At 43.8% G+C, this 16,619-nt stretch overlaps 1 long non-coding RNA gene across 1 annotated transcript in view; it reads right to left on the minus strand.

Annotated features, from left to right (window-relative positions):
* Positions 1-3,012: 3,012 nt before the first annotated feature.
* LOC147702837 (uncharacterized) overlaps positions 3,013-16,619 on the minus strand; it is a 32,966-nt gene continuing 19,359 nt past the window's right edge. The window contains exons 2-3 of the long non-coding RNA XR_015297252.1: positions 9,227-9,422; positions 3,013-3,432 (exon numbers count right to left, since the gene is read on the minus strand). This is a non-coding gene — a long non-coding RNA (uncharacterized LOC147702837). The remainder of the gene's footprint in view (positions 3,433-9,226; positions 9,423-16,619) is intronic.

A 16,619-nucleotide genomic window follows, 5' to 3' on the forward strand; every position in this document is an offset into this window, starting at 1 on the left:
CTCCCCACCAGAAATACAAGGGAGTTCTGCCCCTCTTTCCGTATCCCTTCACTCACAACAGCTCCTGTGGTGCATGGAGTAGATTGATTAATTCTTTAGATTCTGATATTGCTGTTACCCGCGAAGGGGGCTGGGTTTGGGGAAACCTGAATTCAGTTCTGTTCGACGTCTGTTACCCTGATAAAAGTGGACGATCCGTTAGAATAGGAACTGATCTAGAAAACGAAGTATATGGATTAGGTAATTACACAGTTAACCTTATGATTCTTACTATTGAGTCCGAAGCTGCACCCATTCTCCCCGCTATGTCAGTATTACCAGTCACAGGTCATCTTTGTGTTAGAAAGAAAGGTTCAGTACACTTAGGTCATAGTAAATGTACTACTGTGGTCGAATTCACTGATGAGGGTAGGTCCTCATTTCGAGCTACACGTCATTCCTACTTTGTTTGTGGCCATACCGCATACATACGTTTACCTCCAGATTGGGATGGTACCTGTTACATTGCTTTCCTTCTGCCCCCTGTTTTCCTAGCTCCTCCTGATTATCATAGAAATACAAATCTAGTAAAAGATAGATTCCGAAGAGATCTCCCGATTGTCGACTATACTGAAACGGCATGTGAGCAATACACAGATTTTAATAAAGGATTCTTTTTCTTCACAGGTCCCGTCCAAAACAGCAAATTAATACGTAGATTAACTAGAACACTTGAAGCAGTAGTACATGAAACTGCCTCTGCCCTAGGTAACTTAACAGAGGAGCAGTCTGCTATGCGGATTGTTGTCCTTCAAAATCGTCTCGTTATTGACGTCATCTTGGCAGATAGAGGTGGAGCTTGTAAGGTCATCGGGTCAAGTTGCTGTATTTTCATTCCAGAAAACGTGCCATCTGTATACAAAGCTATTACACGTCTTCACAAAATTGCAAGTTTAATACATCAGAATCCAGGCACCTGGACTTGGTCCGGTTGGTTCTGGACAACGTTGACCGCTTGGGGATGGAAGATCCTATCCTTCCTAGGCATTGGCCTTGTCATAGTATTCAGTTGCTGCCTGTGCCTACAGTGTGGGCCGGCGATATGTGGACTGTGCGCCACATCGTGCATTGAACATTCCAGTTTTCTCTCAAACCGACAACGGAAGAGAGACGAGCAAATTATGTTACAAGAACAGACTGATCGATTCATGATGATCGAGATATCATGAAGGGTCCGTAGGGAACAAGGAGGGAATGAGGAAATATAAATTTTTGGTCAAGTTATGTTCCCTATCGTGTACCCCACCTTCTCCATGTACGAGTTTAAAGTGCATGTAACTTCCCTCCTGTGCCAGCTATGAAGACGCAAATACATTTGCGTCCAACGTTAACATGTCCTCTTTCAGACCCACCCTGAATGGGTTGAATAGTCCGTTCTTAAGTATGCTATGCCAACGTCTTTTTGTAGTGTACTTTACACGTTTTTCAGCTCTGGCAAAGTAGGCCCGGAATTCTGCCATCGAGCCTTTTGTCTGCCTTCTGACTCTGAAAGCCTCAGCCCAGGCTGGCCAGGCTGCCCCCGTACCTGTGAACTCTGCCTTACTTCCAGCGCGGCCCACCGCGCTCAGCTCAGCCTGCTGCCTGCCAAGAATGAATTCAACCTTCGAGTTATCTGTTTCCCTCTCCGAAGATGCATTCCTGCCTACCAGTTTAAGTAAACATTCCCCCAGCTGCAGAGCGAAAGGGCCTGGCCTTACTGTTTCTGTGCAAGTAATTCATAGCCTCTGTTACCACGCTACCATGGAAGGCCCATGCCCCCACGCTTCTCATGCAGACACTTAGGCGCTTATACACGCACTCACGGTCAGTATAGAATAGCTTCTGCTCCAGAGACCTTTCCGCCCAGATAGTTCAGTTCCTAAACATCAGATATCAGATATGATAGAAGCACAAGTTGATCTGACATGCCAGACTTCTGTCTCTTTCCGTCAGTTTAAATGTCAAGTCCCCAGCACCCCCAGCTTCACGTCAATCACACGTCATGCAGCTGCGCGCGCATCCAGGCCTCAGATTTCTGCTGACATTGCAAGATTCTGCTCTTGTTGCCACCCACTTATGACACCTACCTATGACGTTTCTCGCACACACTTCTATGTTCACGCCTAGTTCACGCCTCCTAATTACGTATCATGACCACGTGTGTGTTTTATCTTGTTTCTCTCAGCTGTTACGCCTTCTGCATTGACTTCTATTGTGTATATTAAGTATAAAAGTAATGTAATGTCAATAAAATATTGCTCTATCCCTTCTTACACCCCTGTGGTGGTAAGAATCCGATATCCAGTCATGACCATTCCTTTTTAAGGAATAAAACCCCTAAGAACTCTAACACCACGGACTCTGTTTTTTTCTTTCCGATTGAGTTATTATTGATTAAGTACTTACCTGCATAGAAATTAAGATGGTAAATTAAATATTTACGACAGTTTGATCTCATGGAAAGCTAAGAATATGGTGCCTTGGCCAGAACATAGACCTACAGCCCTATTAGAGTAAGTTAGTGAGGGTGGGAAGGGGGTTGTGGGGTACCCCGTTTGACAGCAGGTTGTGCGGAAGAGAGTTCTGTATATTCTGCCTGTGGGAGGGACGAGGAGGTTTAGGGAAAAATGTTGCGACCTGTTGTTGAGTGAAGTTGGGGTGAACATTGTTTTGGAGGTCATACTGGTTGGGGATGTTAACTGTGTGTTAGATGGTGACATGGGCATGACCATGCCCTGGAGGGGCACCAAGATACACATGATGGCAGCGCTCACACAGACCATGGCCGGTATAGGTTTGGTTAATATCTGGCGGACGTATCACCCTCTGACCCAGGCACACGCTGTCATGAAAACTTGAACATTGTTGAACATTGACTATTTTCTCTCTTGGATACACAACATGAAGATGGTTGGTTTTAGAAATGCTTGTTTAGGTTTCTACATTATTGGTTGGGACAATGTTTGCTTACTGCCAAGGAACTGTTGTCTCGCTATGAATATTCATAAGAACACGTTGGGCAGGTGCGCTGAACTGACGCTGCTCCACACGTGTATTGAAGCCTATAAAAGGCTTACTGACTGGGGGTTAGACGCTTCGCTTCTCGAGGAGACAGAGCGTCACGTCAAGAGCTCCAGACTTCTCCCTCGCCCAGCCCCGCCCGCTGGCTTCGACTCCGTGCTTCAGCCTGCGGGTCCCGAGTCCGGCTATCTGTCACCTGCTTCCCTTTCAAGGATCCTGCGAGCCCCTGGGAGTCAGCGACTGGAGGTAATCCTCTTCATTCTGGTCTTCCGGCTCCTCTCGAGCTCCGTCAAGAGCGGCTCTTCTAACTTCCGGTTTGCCGACGGAACGGTTTCTCGTCGGACCAGTCGGTCCCTCACCTCTTTCAGTCCCCGCATTTCGAGTTCCTCTGACCTGCAACCAAGTAAGACAATGCAGAGCGTTAGTTGCATCGGAAGGAAAGAAAAACAAACCTTGCCAAAAACAGTTGTTACAAACTGCTTTGCTAGGAGAAGACTTTCTTTTGGTCTAAACTAATTACTGTTTGGGTGTTCAATGATAACAATCAAAGTTGTAGCAGTGACTTTTAACTGCAGGGCCAACTAGACACAGTGTTAACTAGTATTTACAAGTACCTAGTTGTGTAGAGTTGGGTTCTTTTGGTCTGTGTTCTCTTCTTGTTTAATTCTACAGAACCCAGTTAACAGACTCACGCATTACAGTGCAAGGTAAGGCAGTCAATGCATGCCAAAAGGTTCAGTTGTGTGTTTACTAACCAGTTGAAAGACTAAGAGTCAAACCTGTGAAAGTGAGATTATTTACTTGACTCCTTATTTATTTAGGGTGATTTGAAAGCACAATTACGCTAAGAAGTGCCATAGAACTTGCACATTGAAGTTTAGGAGTGGGCTTAACTCATTGTTGGTATGTATGTTAAGAGATTCTGAGGTCATACTCATAGAGAACTTTGGTAACTGTTGCTTAGATTCTAATGTTTTCAATCCTCTAAATATTGTTTTAGCTTTAACTGTGATTACGCAACTCTTCAGAAAAGCCCGGAATACTTCAGGGGAAACTGACAAATATCTCAAGAAGAGATCCTGTGTTGTGTTTCTCTCTCTCACTTTCCTTTCCCCAATCCACTACCCTTTCCCTTCCCCACTTCCCTTTCCCTTTTGGGGCCAACTGGTTGTGTCAAGTGTTGAATTCCTTGCCACATTAGTTGGTTCTTGGAGGTATTGGGATTAGTCATCTTCAAGAAGGAAACACCTGGACTCTTGCAGTGGCACTCCTGACAGAAAGCGAAGCCAAAACAAACCGTCCAAGTTTCCACTTGTAGTTGACTAATCTCATGGATCCGGTTGACATGGATGTCACTCAGTTGATAGAATTAGTGCGCAAAATGAATGATGAGATTCAAGACCTGCGTCTAGAAAATCAATCTCTTAGACAAGAGCTAGATCATACCAGGGGGGAACTGGAAAGTATTAGAGATGGGTTTACATCTTGGAGGGACAAAGGGGAACCAAAACGACCCGTTTTATCACCACCTAAATTTGGGGCTCCAATTCAAGCTCAGAGTTTAACATCAGGTTTAGGTCAAAGCCAGCCTGCCCAGATCACAGTTGTGTCCGCGCAACCGGTCCCTTTAGCTAATCCTGAACGCTTTACCGGGGACAGTTCACATTTTCAAACTTTTATGAGTCAGTGTCAGTTGCACTTCTTATGCAAACCTCATATTTTTACTTCAGACACTACTAAAGTAGCTTTTAACATCTCTTATTTAGGAGGTGTAGTGGCTAATTGGGCCATGCCCCTGGTTGATAAAAATGATCCGTTATTGCATAACCTAACACACTTCAAGAATGCAATGTCTAGTCTATTTGCTAAGCATGTTTTCTTACAAGCTTCAGACAACGAGTTATTAAGTTTGCGTCAAGGTTCTAGAGACTTAATTTCTTATGTGACTACCTTTAATCGATTACTAGCTGAAACACAGTGGCCGGAAGATAAAAGAATATCCTTGTTTTATCGAGGACTTAGGGAGGAGTTGAAAGACTCCCTAGCACATATTGTAAACTTACCTGATAATTTTACTGAGTTCCAAGATCTAGTGGTCAAGTTAGACCATAGGTTAGGTGAAAGAAGGACAGAAAGGCCTAAGTCGGATTTCAGAACTTTACATTTTAAGACAGAAAAGAAAAACTACGAAGATAAGAACGCTCAGGTAGAACCCATGCAGATAGGGGGCATCAAATGACCCTTATCACAGGATGAAAAAGATAGAAGAAGAAAAGCCAATCTGTGCCTATATTGTGGAAAGGCAGGTCATTTTTCCAAAGAGTGTCCTTCTAGACCAGCTAAAAAGAAACTTATGGCCACAATTCAAGATACACCTCAGGAATCGGAAAACTAAGTTTCTCGAGGGACGGAGAGATTGTTTCCTCGGGAGATAATAAAATCAAGATCTCAAAGTATTTAACTAACATTATCAATCACGTACCGCGACACTTCACCATTAGAGTAGTCTTAATGCTAACTAACCAACAAAAGCACAGTATTCCGGTACTGATTGACTCAGGAGCTACTGGAAATTTCTTTGACTTAGAATTCGCTAGAAAGTTAAATCTTACTAAAGTCCCCAAGAAGGAACCAGAACCCGTACGGGAAGTTGATGGATCAGCACTTTCGCCTGGTCTTATTAGATTCCATACACAGCCTCTGCTTCTACTATCTGAAAATGGTCATACAGAATTGACTGTTTTTGATCTCATTGACACTCCGGCTTTTGGGGTCATTCTGGGTATCCCTTAGTTAGAGCTTCACAACCCGAAAATCGATTGGGTGAAACGCACAGTAACTTTGGACTCAACTTTTTGTAAAACACATTGCTATCAAGAGCATAGAGATCCCAAGCAACCTCTGTTCTGTGCTGTATCCCAGTCGGACCCGATAGAATTACCACTCGAATTTCAGGATTTTTCAGATGTTTTTGACCCTGTAAAAGCCACCACGTTACCACCTCACAGGGTTTATGACTGCAGGATAGATTTAATTCCGGGAGCGGTTCTACCCTGCAGTCGCATTTATGCACTAACCGAACCTGAAAATCAATACCTACGAACATACCTAGACGAGCTTTTGGAATTGGGCTTTATTCGCCACTCCACCTCTCCAGTCTCATCCCCGTTATTTTTTGTAGCTAAAAAGACAGGAGACTTGAGAGCCTGCATCGACTATCGTGCAGTAAATAAGGCTACAATTAAAAATCAATATCCACTACCTTTGATACCAGTGTTTTTAAACCAAGTAAAGGGGTCAACTATCTACACCAAACTAGATCTCCACGGAGCATATCACTTAATTCGGGTGAAGGAGGGTGATGAATGGAAAACTGCCTTCTGCACGAAATTTGGACTTTTCAAATATACAGTGATGCCTTTCGGCCTTTGCAATGCCCCAGCAGCATTTCAATATTTTATCAATGAAGTGTTGCATGATCTTTTAGACATCTGTGTCAATGTATATATCAATGACATTTTGATCTTTTCTAAAACTCCTGAGGAGCATGTGATACATGTTAGATCAGTCTTACAAAAGCTACGAGAGAACTCCTTATTTGTCAAACTGGAGAAATGTGTGTTTAACACTTCCAAGGTCGAATTTCTAGGTTACTGGTTATCCCTTGAAGGTATTGTTATGGATCCTAAAAAGGTAAAGACAATTCTGGACTGGCTAACTCCAACTTCTATCAAGGAGGTACAAAGAATACTAGGATTTGCCAATTTCTACAGGAGGTTTATCTCAAAATTCTCAGAAATCGTTGTGCCAATTACTAGCTTGTTACAGAAAGGGAAGAAGTTTCAGTGGAACGCCGAAGCAGAAGGCGCGTTTGACATTCTGAAAAAGGCTTTCACTTCTGCTCCCATTTTGAAACACCCAGACCCTGATAGACCATTCTTTGTCGAAGCAGATGCTTCACAGACAGCAATTGGAGGAGTTCTATTGCAAAAAGATGTAAACTCTGGAAATTTCCATCCAATAGCTTTTTACTCTAGGAAGCTATTACCAGCAGAACAGGACTACACAATTGCTGAACGTGAACTTCTGGCTATCAAGGCAGTCTTCCAAGAGTGGAGACATCATCTCCTGGGAGCAAAACATACAATAAAGATCTTTTCTGATCATAAAAATGTACAGTTTTACTCCACTGTGAAAGCTTTCACACCTCGACAGATGCGATGGTTACAGTTCTTTAGTGAGTTTGATTTTATTATCACCTATCGACCTGGAACCAAGCAATTACTATCAGATACTCTCTCACGTTTAGTTTGCGATAAACACAAGGAGTTGGATAAGGGTGAACGGAGTATCATTACAGAAGAAAAAATTTGCGCAGAAATTTCTCAGGGAGATTTCTTATCCATACTCAAGGATCAGACAAAAGAATTGGATCAAAAGGATTGGCTAGCACGAAAACAGACTACAGTATCAGACAGATTGTTTTATCTTAAAGATAGACTATTTATTCCAAAAGAAGATTTGAGGAAACAAGTGATTAAATGGAATCACGATTTAGCTATCGCAGCCCACCCTGGCATTAACAAAACTGTAGAGTTGTGTCAAAGGCATTTTTGGTGGAAAGGTATATAATCTGATATCCAACAATACATCCAAACTTGTCCTGTGTGTGCTCAACAAAAGAATTCCCATTCCTTCCCTATGGGTTTATTGCAACCATTGGAAGTACCTCCAACGCCCTGGCACACTATCAGCCTGGATTTTATAACGGATTTGCCAAAATCATCCGGTATGACTACTATTTTAGTAGTGGTAGATCTGTTATCAAAGATGGGACATTTCATTCCTTTACCAAAACTTCCTTCAGCAGTAGAATTCAGCAATGTGTTTTTGGCCCACATAGTTAAATTACATGGTTTACCACAAAAAATCATCTCAGACAGGGGTCCACAATTCTTATCTAAATTCTGGAAACAGTTGAGTGGTCTTTTGGGAATAGATTTGGCATTATCATCGGCTTTTCACCCCCAAACAGAAGGTCAAACTGAAAAAGTTAACCAGTATCTGGAGTTTGCGCTGTTTAACCACAACTTTATCCTCAGAGTGGATAGAAGCTTTGCCCTTAGCTGAATTCACATTAAACAACACAGTACACTCAGCCTTAGGTTGTTCCTCGTTTTATTTCCTCACTGGCCAACACCCCAGAACTCTGCCAGTAATATTCCCAGAAAGAAGATCTGATATGCCAGCAGTTTCTGAAAGATTAGCTAGTTTACAGAAATTCCAAGAAAACGTTAAACAGACTCTGATAAAATAAAAGGCTAGAATGAAAGGTTATGCAGATCAACGTAGGAAACTAGCACCCGATTATAAACCAGGAGATCAGGTTTGGCTATCAACCAAGAACATACAAATAGAGGGACCTAGGAAACAAAATCCTCGCTTCATTGGCCCATTCTCCATTGAAAAAATAATAAATCCAGTCTCTGTAAGATTGAATCTTCCCCAAGAATATAAGATCCATCCTGTATTTCATGTATCCTTAATCAAACCTGTTCATCCAGACACTCGTCCTGATACGCCACCTCCCCCAATCATAATAGGAGATCATGTAGAGTATGAAGTCAAGAAAATCCTAGATTTTAAGCGAATTAGGGGGCGATTGTATTATTTAATTGATTGGAAGGGTTATGACAGCTCAGAAAGATCTTGGGAACCAGAAACCAATGTACATGCTCCTCGTTTAATTTGTTCCTTTCATGCCTTGCATCCTGATAAACCACGACCCCTGAGAAGGCCTTGGGGGGGGGACTGTCATGAAAACTTGAACATTGTTGAACATTGACTCTTTTCTCTCTTGGATACACAACATGAAGATGGTTGGTTTTAGAAATGCTTGTTTAGGTTTCTGCAATATTGGTTGGGACAATGTTTGTTTACTGCCAAGGAACTGTTGTCTCGCCATGAATATTCATAAAGAACACGTTGGGCAGGTGCGCTGAACTGACGCTGCTCCACACGTTTATTGAAGCCTATAAAAGGCTTACTGACTGGGGGTTAGACGCTTCGCTTCTCGAGCAGACAGAGCGTCACGTCAAGAGCTCCAGACTTCTCCCTCGCCCAGCCCCGCCCGCCGGCTTCGACTCCGTGCTTCAGCCTGCGGGTCCCGAGTCCGGCTATTTCTCACCTGCTTCCCTTTCAAGGATCCTGCGAGCCCCTGGGAGTCAGCGACTGGAGGTAATCCTTTTCTTCTGGTCTTCCGGCTCCTCTCGAGCTCCGTCAAGAGCGGCTCTTCTAACTTCCGGTTTGCCGACGGAACGGTTTCTCGTCGGACCAGTCGGTCCCTCACCTCTTTCAGTCCCCGCATTTCGAGTTCCTCTGACCTGCAAACAAGTAAGACAATGTAGAGCGTTAGTTGCATCGGAAGGAAAGAAAAACAAACCTTGCCAAAAACAGTTGTTACAAACTGCTTTCCTAGAAGAAGACTTTCTTTTGGTCTAAACTAATTACTGTTTGGGTGTTCAATGATAACAATCAAAGTTGTAGCAGTGACTTTTAACTGCAGGGCCAACTAGACACAGTGTTAACTAGTATTTACAAGTACCTAGTTGTGTCTATTTGGGTTCTTTTGGTCTGTGTTCTCTTCTTGTTTAATCCTACAGAACCCAGTTAACAGACCCACGCATTACAGTGCAAGGTAAGGCAGTCAATGCATGCCAAAAGGTTCAGTTGTGTGTTTACTAACCAGTTGAAAGACTAAGAGTCAAACCTGTGAAAGTGAGATTATTTACTTGACTCCTTATTTATTTAGGGTGATTTGAAAGCACAATTACGCTAAGAAGTGCCATAGAACTTGCACATTGAAGTTTAGGAGTGGGCTTAACTCATTGTTGGTATGTATGTTAAGAGATTATGAGGTCATACTCATAGAGAACTTTGGTAACTGTTGCTTAGATTCTAATGTTTGTCAATCCTCTAAATATTGTTTTAGCTTTAACTGTGATTACGCAACTCTTCAGAAAAGCCTGGAATACTTCAGGGGAAACTGACAAATATCTCAAGAAGAGATCCTGTGTTGTGTTTCTCTCTCTCACTTTCCTTTCCCCAATCCACTACCCTTTCCCTTCCCCACTTCCCTTTCCCTTTTGGGGCCAACTGGTTGTGTCAAGTGTTGAATTCCTTGCCCCATTAGTTGGTTCTTGGAGGTATTGGGATTAGTCATCTTCAAGAAGGAAACACCCGGACTCTTGCAGTGGCACCCCTGACACACGCCTGCTACACCCCAGCAACAGACACATAGAGCAGGATGGACTATTTTTAGTGCAGACAGATACAGCTCAGTGGGTGGCTAGCTCAGGATACTACTTGTCATACAGCTCACCTCTCCTACTGACATCTACCCTAGATAGGTAGGTGCCACAAGTGCCCCTCTGGCGCTTTACTGCAGAGACTCCTATCGACCCAGTGTTGGCCGGAATGCTGACTGACACCCTAACTGGAAATTTTGAGACCAACTAGGGTGGGGCAACACATAGTGCAATCGAATGAGATGCGATGAAGGTGGTAATGAGAGAAATGTGTAGAGCAACATCCAAAGGTATACAACATACACTAGAGCAAGACTTAACGGGCAGGAGGAGGAACTGCCAAACATAGAGGCCACACAAGTGGCCCACCCAGAGACACTACAGGAAAACTGCTAAGGCACTGGGGGAAGACGGGCTCACACGCAAATTTTATGGCGAGGCCCCGACGGACAAACTGCTATTGGTCCATGTGAAGGCAATGGAAAGAAGAGTGCTTCCGAACTCCACGAGGGAGGCCCTTATAGTCTTGGTGCTAAAGCCGGGTAAGGACTCGACTGAGGCAGCCTTGTTCTGACCGTTTACTATGTTAAATGTGGATCAATTCAATGGACAAATCCAAGCGGCGCACCTCTTAAGGCACCTGCCCTGTGGGGTCCATATGGATCAGTCGGGGTTCATTCCGCCTCAAAACACGTTATATAATCTGTGGCACCTGACGCATGTCATGTATGCCCATGATTTGGAGAATGACCTATATGTGCTGGCCTTTTTAGAAACAGAGCAGGACTTTGGCTCTCTCAGTTGGAAGTATGTATGAACGGTGCTGGAGGTGATGGGGCTGAGCGACAACTATATCCAATGAGTCAAATTGCTCTACATGAAACCGGTGACATGGGTCCGGACTGGGAGGTGCGTCTTGGCCACAAACAATCTGCAGAGGGCACGAGGCAGGGGTGACCATTGTCCCTACTGCTGTTTGCCCTCTCCATGGAGCTACTGGCTTGCAGGCTTTGCCGCATGCTGCGTGACATGGAAATCACAGTGGGCTGAACAGTACCTATATTGTCACTCATAGAGATGATGCAATCTGAGACTGCCGACACATACATCCCAATCCGGCTGCATGCTATGTGGGAATTTGGAGAATTGTTAGGACTCCACATTAATCATTCAAAATCGGTCTTGTTCCACTGGGCAGCCTGCAGGAGGTGCCCCACGATGCACTTGTGTAGATGGGGCTTCCCTGGAAAATAGACAGCATTAGATACCTGGGAAAGTACATAGTGCATGGGATGCAGCAAGGCTGTGACCTAACCTGGGGAGTGTGATCCGTAATCTCCATTCCTCCATAGCCTTTCGGAATACGCTTAAACTATCCCTAATGGAGAAAATTGCTCTGGCCAAAATGGTGGTGATGCCCAGGTTTCCCCATGTAATTCAGGGCACCATGTATGAGATCCCGCGACATGCGTTTCAGGAATTAGATCAGCTGTTAGTGGACTTGCTGTGAGCCTGAAAGAGATGTAGGGTGGAACTTACCACTCTCAAGCTGGAATGGGACAAGAAAGGGATGGAGGTACCCGCCCTTGAACTATACTACTTAGCACAGTTGCAACACTGGCTAGATGGGGAAGGGAGCTGGGAGACGGCTCTACTAGGTGGTATGTATGCTCCATATACATTAGAGGCCCTGTTGATGAGAGGCAGATGAGTCCCAGAGTCCCTACATCGTGTGATCCAAATAGCGTGCCGCTATAGTAAAGAGCAAGCCAAGGAGTATTGCATTGTATGCACCAGACCTTGACATCTGGATGTCGTGCCCCTTTGCGCAGATGGCTAAGACTACGGCTGTTGGTCATTGGAAAGGCGGTGGCTGCATGATGCTGTCTTACTTATACCCAGTGGGCAGGTTCATTACTATGCAGGAGGGGTTTGATACATTTGGATTGGCCCGGGGCAATTTTGTAGTACACTAAGATAGCAGCGACAGCGATGGAAACTTGGGGCTTGTTCCCTGACGCCCCTGCGTCCACATAAATACTGGTCTCCATGCTTTCCTAGGTAAGTGGGGTTGCAAGCTCTTTACCCACTTGTATGAGGCACTGAGGACTGATTGGCAGGGGCCCCCGCTGAAGGTGGAGACACCTAGCAGCATCTCATTGATAAATGCACAGCGGGGTTTGCAAGGCGTTGATTAATGCCAGATTTAAGTTAGTACAGTACAATCACATACATTTGACAAATCTCTGTCCAGAGCAGCTACACCTACAGCTATCCTAACAGTGACCCAGGTCTCTGCGCATTGTAGTAGTAAGTTAGCTGTCTTCCTACATGTGGTGTGGAGCTGCCCAGATATTAATGTTTTGGAAAGAGGTGCAGGTACAGCTTTGTAGGCAGTGGGCTGGGCTGCCCAGCATGTGATTAAACCCTCTCTGCTGGGACTGCTCCCTAACAGATGTAAGTCATACTGAGCAGGAAATGTATGATGCTTAGCCTCAAAATGGTGAACGTGGGATTATTATAAGGTGGTTAAGCCCCAGACTTCCCACAGCGCAGGACTGGCATAGGGATATACTGGAGTGGGTGGTGCAGAAGAGGTGCACAATAGAAAGACACGAAGTGATGACAAGCTAGTGGATGAATTGCTTGCATGGGGAGCAATGAAAAAGACGTTGTCGGACCCTGCTAATTCCTGACCTTCATAAGGGACTCAGAGGGTACCAAAGTCAAGTGATACAGAGTTTGGTGAGATGGACCTGCACAAGAGGCGGGGGGATGTTAGATAATGGCTGAAGACCAACGCCAATGGGTCTCTGGAGATAAGGTACCAATCCATGGTGGAAGAATGTGGGTCATGCAAACCCGATATATAGATAAGAGCATGGGGAGAGGGTCGTTGAGTTAAGTTTAAAGGTAATGTTTTTCAAACAGTTGTTTTGACTACATAGAAAAAGAGAAAAGCACTAAGTGGCAGTGATTGTTATAATTGCAGATTAATTCTCTTGCATTGTACTTATTGCTGAACTAACCACACTGTGCCCGCATTCAAGTTAATTGTAAAGAAGTGTAAGCTGTTATGTTTGACCGAAATGCTAACAAAAACAACTTTTAATAAAAGGAAGGGATTGTGAAGATTGACTTACTCCATACTGCCAGTAAACTGATCAGACTAATCCCATTCTCTACTTCTTACTGCTCCCCATAAATATTACAACCCATGACAAGCCACAAAAAAAACAAAATATTGGGCCAGCGATATCATAAAACTAGACGGAGCGACTCCAACCCCCGATGTTGGCTATGCACTACATAAAATACCCCAACACACAAGAAAATTGATCTCACAAATCATTACACAGAGACCATGTTCAAGGTCATGGAGAAGATGGCTCTTGAAAATCTTAAGAGACAGAAATCAAAACAAATCCACCCAATGGTTCTCAAAAGAACTCTGTCAAAAAAGGAAAACCCTCAGAACCACACAATGGACGAGGCAATAAAACCTTTTTCCACAAACACTATGGATGAAAAGAAATAAACATAAGAATCACATTTTAAAGCTATGTCTGCATTCCAATAGGCAGAAATGAATCAAGTAAGGAACCGCCTGAAACTACTACTTGAAATAGTGAAACAATCAACAATATTGACACCAACATCGACCTCATACTTCTCCAAGAAAAATGTGAGGAATTCTCTTTCTTCAGTAAGAAATTCAAGATTTAGTTCTCTCTAGTCCCTTGCCAAAGGAACTGGTACACTCAACTGTAATACCTAAATCGAAAATCTCCTAGTACACATTTAATAAAGACCAGCCCGAGACACAAGCCTCTTCTCATTTCTCAGAATCAATCCTATCCTGTATACTACAGAAGATTAGCCATTTAATGATGCCCTTTTGATTAAAACTCATAAACACCTCTATAGCAATTGGATTAGTCCCTGAATTCCAAAACGTTTTTCCCATCTAGAGGGGGCCTATGCTGGCAATTAGGGTTTGGAATGTTCCTCCTGGAGAAGGTCAGAAACTGATTTGCATATGGCAGGACTCTGTCCAGTGTGACAGTGGGTGAGGAACAATTGACTTGAATGCACCCTGAGCAATCACCAGTGGGTGAGATTAATTTGAGTATCCCATCCATCAATTTATTTTTTTATGTAGTATACACTGTTAACACAACTGGTGTGTGAAAGGTTTGCCCAGAGATGGGGCCCATATTCACTTTGCTACATGACTCACAATATACCTTACTAATAAGTGCAAAGTAGGTCAAATCAATTTGAGGTAGCTTGTACATGTGAATTGAATTATTTACCATCATTCCCAATCAGTTTATGCACTGCCTATCATTTCTGATCTCTTTAGTTGCCAGAAGATATTGTACTGGTTTCACAAATTGTTAACTCACATATAATCCTTGGTAACTAAACACCATCACAAGTGTAATACTCTAAAAATGAAATTCCCACTATCATCCTGCCTAAGAGACACTTACCTGCTCAAACTTGCTCAAAGAAAGAACATTACTCACGAGCAACCTAAACATCACAGACTGCGAAATCGCTGGGCATCCTATCAGTAAAACATCAACTCAAACTTCTATGAGGTGTCAAGCAATTTACTACAGAACCTGACTACAAACAGGTGAGTTAGGCTCCTGTCCTGTCATAGTTAGCCTAGAACAACTCCCTGCTGGAAGAGATTCCAAACATTCACCTCTTTTCTCCAAAGGAACATTCAGCTGCTAGAATGGTCACAGGAACCATTAAAAAAATTGACAACATCTGACCTCCTGTTATCTCCCTCAAGTAATGAACTGAGGAACATGCTGAAAGGAGCCTGTGTCACTCATACAGAACTACACAAGAACACCCTAAACCACCTCAATCAGAAACTCCAGATCTCTTCAGGGAAGTGCGACTGAGAAGTACAGACACACTCCTCGAAATTCCAACCCTGAAGAAGTGCAGACACTGAAAAAAAATATTGTTCAAGAACTGCATCAGAATTCGCTACTGCTTACCTCTAGACATCAGAAGCATGCTTTCCTAGGAATCACTAGCGTATAGTCACTCAGGAAATGTAGGCAAGCAAACTATAGTAACTCTTAAATCATCCTCCATTCAGTCCTAAATCCAACAATGCAAACTGTCTCAACCTTCAAGAATGTTTAGATGCATGCTCTAACGTGGTAGTTCTTTCACAAATCACAATATGTGCATGTTCAAATTATTACTTTGTTAGTACTTTTTATTTCCAAAAACACAGTCCCTCCTCTTCCCCCACCTTTCTCTTTGCAGGAAAGGAATACAGCTGGGTCTAAACTGGTGTGTCGAAGTGAGCTAAAGAATGATGATGGTTTCAACCAAGATCTGTGAACGAGGGTCAGTGTCTGAAAAGTGTTTGAAAAGTTTCAGCATTCTGTCCATCATCTCCTTATGTTCTCTTTCTTCACACTAAGTTGACAGGGTATGCCCAGACGTGGGTCCCTTGCTCACTTCGCCACTGGATTCAAGCTAGCATGGCTAATGAGGGGTGTTACACTGAAACCGGTCCCAGGATGTTGGTTTCCGGTTCAAGGAAGTCCTGGCTTGGCAGTTTGGGCTGGACTGTTCCCATAAGGAACAGGGTCAAGACTGATTTGCACATGGCTAGGTCTGAACTGGAGTGGTGAATTAAGCTAAAGAACGACAATTGATTCAACGCAGATCTTTGACTGGGGGTGAGAGTCTGAAAAATGTCAGCGCTCCATCCATCATCTCCTTGTTTTTGCTTTATTTGCCCTAAGTTGGCAGGGTATGCCCATTCGTGGGTCCCTTGCTCACGTTACATCTGGATTCAAGCTAGCCTGGCTGATGAGGGGTATTACCCCAAAACAGGTCACCGGATGCTTGTTTCCGGGACAGTGAAGACCTGACTTGGCAGTTCGTGCTGGACTGTTCCCATAGGGATCAGAGTCAAGACTGATTTGCACATGGCTGGGTCTGAATTGGGTGGCGAAGTCATCTAAAGAACGATGATGGATTTAACCCAGATCTGTGACTGGGGGAGAATGTCTGAAATGTTTCAGTGCTCTATCCGTCATCTCCTTTTGTTTGCTTTGTTCGCCCTAAGTTGGCAGGATATGTCCATACATGGGTCCCTTGCTCACTTCCCCTCTGGATTCAAGCTAGTCTGGTTGATGAGGGGTGTTAGCCCGAAACAGGGCACCTGATGCTTGTTTCTAGTACAAGGAAGACGTAGCTTGGCAATTTGTGCTGGACTGTTCCCAT

The sequence above is a fragment of the Lissotriton vulgaris genome, chromosome 7 (assembly GCF_964263255.1).
Source record: "Lissotriton vulgaris chromosome 7, aLisVul1.2, whole genome shotgun sequence".
Taxonomy (NCBI): Eukaryota; Metazoa; Chordata; class Amphibia; order Caudata; family Salamandridae; genus Lissotriton; species Lissotriton vulgaris.